Source organism: Orycteropus afer, unplaced genomic scaffold, assembly GCF_000298275.1.
Source record: "Orycteropus afer afer isolate SDZICR_OR568_19922 unplaced genomic scaffold, OryAfe1.0 scaffold00964, whole genome shotgun sequence".
Classification (NCBI taxonomy): domain Eukaryota; kingdom Metazoa; phylum Chordata; class Mammalia; order Tubulidentata; family Orycteropodidae; genus Orycteropus; species Orycteropus afer.
The window spans coordinates 344,331-347,875 of NW_006922551.1; the positions used below are offsets into that span (position 1 = coordinate 344,331).

The 3,545-nt window shown below is 34.9% G+C and overlaps 1 pseudogene; it reads right to left on the reverse strand.

Moving 5' to 3' along the window:
• Positions 1-2: 2 nt before the first annotated feature.
• The window catches only part of LOC103212450, a 4,226-nt pseudogene continuing 683 nt past the window's right edge, over positions 3-3,545 (reverse strand).

The window sequence follows — 3,545 nt, forward strand, 5'->3', positions numbered from 1 at the left end:
CTTTCCCTGTACCCTTTCCAATGTTTCTGGATGATCAGTGCTGATTTCTCTTCCATTTCCTGATTGTGTTTTCCCACCTGACCTGGATGAACAACTTTCAGCATATTTAGTCGTAATTCTCGGGAAAGTCTCATGGCTCTGTCTTTGAAGTTGTAATTGTAATCTGTGGTCCTCTTCTTTCTTCTGCCTATTTAATTTCGGCCATATCTTTACTCATTTAGCTCTAAAACTCCTTTGCAAAGTCGTCACAGGACACGGAAGCTTCCTTGTTCTCTTTCTTGTCTGGAAACCCTTCCAATAAACTTGAATCACACAAGCTGCTCCATTCAGTTTCTGCTCTTCTACCTCCTGGTAGACCTTAGGACTTAAAAGACCAGGAAGTTGTCTGTGTTCTTCACTAAATTCTGTCCCAGCTTCGTGTTTATTCTGTAAACTTCTGAGACCTTTGTAGCAGGCACTTAATCTCAATAAAATTAAAATTTCCTGAAGTGATTGAGCCACCAACAGTAGAAGTTTTGTAGCAGTTTTTTTTATGATTGGACTAGGAGTTGACAAAAGCTTGAAACAACTTCATCTAAAATGCAATGCAGGTTTTTTTTCTTCTATTATGAATAGATCACTACCATTGATATGTAGTATGTTCAGTAGCATGGTCATGACTATAGATCTTATTTGAACATCGTCAGTTTGCAGTAAGTGAAAGATCTGATCAATTCCTTGTACATTCTGAATAAGTTGAATGAGAATCAGTCACAATTTGAAAAAAGTATAGTAATTCATCTTTTTCTGCACCCTTAGTGGCATTGCTGAAACATGATTGTAGTTGTCTCCCCAAAACAAGATAATTTTATGCACCTCATAATATTAATTCACTGCAAATATCCTATACATTTTCTCCTGGCTCCAATACCACAGAACAATGGCTCAATAATTGTGTAAGTTGGAAAATGGTAGACCAACCACCCTGGATTCAAGAACAATCTTGACTGAGGACCTAGAGGCAATATTGAATGAGGTCATAACAATATATATCTTGTTTGATTGTCTTCAATTCTAAGCTTCCTAAAGGTGTGCTGTTTATTTATTCTTTTAACTTCAACAGTATAACAGGGACATTCTGCTCAGGGATTCTTTTTTCTGTGGCTTCTTAATTCATTATCTTAAAAGTAATTGAAGTCCAAATGATTGGTAAAATGTTGTCATATTGGAGTTCCTGAATGGTGCAAATAGTTGCCACACTCTGCTGGTAACCAAGAGGTTTGAGTTCATCCAGAGGCTTATCAAACACTAATTCCAAAAAACAGCTTTTGAAAACTCCACAGAGTCCAATTCTACTCTGAAACACATACAATCACCATGAGTTAGAGTCATTGCTGTGTCCTGACCAGGAAATCTTTGCCCATCCTCAAGCCATGAAGATGTTCTATATATTTTTTTCTCTTTTTAGAAACATTACTTTTTTAGCTCTTACATTTAAATGTGTAGTCCAAGATGTATTAAAATGTTATAAGGTGTGAAATAGAGGTCAGCTTTTTAAAACGGCTACTCAATTGGAACAGTTTTATTTATTGAAATGCTTTTTCATTTTCCATTAAATTACTTTGACACTTTGATTGAAAATCAACAGAGTGTATACTGAACATATGAATATGTAGGCTGTATATTCTTTTCCATGATTTATTCGTTTCTCCTCGTGCTGATACCAACTAATTTGACTATTTTTAATTAATAACAAGTCTTGATGTAAGGTAATGTAACAATCAAAATATCTTCTTTACTTAAAGATGATTTTGGCTGTCAGTCCTTGACTTTCCATACAAATTGCAGAATTATCTTCTCATTTGATGCCAAAAAAGGTTTGTCAGGATTCTTCTTGAGACAACTTTGTGTCTTTAAATGAATTTAAGGAAAACTGGTATCTTAAGAACATGGAGATTTCCAATTCATGAATAGAGTATGTCTCTCTATTTCTGTAAGTCTTGTCTAATTTATGAAAGGCATTTTTCTGTGTTTTATTGACTATGCCAAGACATGATTTATGAATCATAACAAACTGTGGAAAACATTGAGAAGAATGGGAATTCCAGAGCACTTAATTATTCTCATGCAGAACATGTGCATACATGAGGAAGTTATTCAAATAGAAAATGGGGTACAATGCGGTTTAAAAATAGAAAAGGTATGTGTCAGAGTTGTATCTTTTTACCATAATTACTCTATGTATATGATGAGCAAGTGATCAGGGAATCTAGAGTATATGAAGAAGAATGCAACATCAGGACTGGAGGAAGACTACTGTGATATTCACATGACACATCCTCCTTGCTGAAAGTGGACTTGAAGCACTTACTGATAAAGATCAAAGACTACAGCCTTCAGTGTAGGAGATTATACCTGAATATAAAGAAAACAAAAATCCTCACAACTTGGAACTACAAACAAAACCATGATAAACAGATAAAATTTTGAAGTTGTCTAGGATTTACATCCACAATTAATCCCCATAGGAAGAGCAGTCAAGAAATCAAAGTACATATTGCATTTATAGCAAATATCCTATAAAAGACTTCTTTAAAATTTTAAAAAGCATAGATGTCACCTTGAAGACTAAGGTGTGCCTGAGTCAAGCTACAGTATTTTTAATCACCGCATATCCATGTGAAAGCTAGATATGAATAAGTAAGACGGAAGAAGAACTGATGTCTTTGAATTATGGTGTTGGTAAAGAATATTGATTATACCCCAGACTGCCAGAAGAACAGACAAATCTATCTGGAAGAAGAACAACCAAAATACTCCTTAAAGATGAAGATGATGAGAATTCTTCTCATGCACTTTGGACATCATATCAGGAGGTACCAGGACTTGAGAAGGACATCATGGTTAATAAAGTGGATGATCATTGAAAGAGAGGTAAGGCTCTCAAAGCCATGGATTGACACAGTGCCTGCCACAATGGCCCAGGCATAGCAACAATTGTCAGGATGCGACAGAACTGTGTAGTGTTTTGTTTTGTTGTATATACAGTTGCTAAGATTCAGAACTGACTTGACTGCACCTAACAAAGAAAATTTATCTAAAAAATTTGTAATTTTCATTACAGAATCTTTGAATTTTCTTTTTATTTTTTGTTGGATAAAACAAAATGTATCCAAGTGTCTTAAGCCTTCACATTGTGTGGTAAATCATTTATTTATATATTTATTTATTTTAGATCTCAATCATTTCTAGTATAAAGAATTACATATAATTTTCACATGGATCTTGAATCTTACAGTCTTACTAAATTAACTTATTAATTAATGCTGTTAACATGGGTGTACTTCTTAGGATTTTTCATGTTAAAAAAAAAAATTGCCCATAATAAATAAAGGTTACAATTGACATTGTATATATTCCCTTGGGAGCTCTGGTAGCATAGTGGCTAAGGCACTTGACTGCTAACCAGAAGGCAGGCGGTTCAAACCCACCAGCCACTCCTCGGAAGGAAGGTTGGGCAATCCTACTTCCGTAGTGATACTGCCTCGGAAACCCAAGGAGGGGTC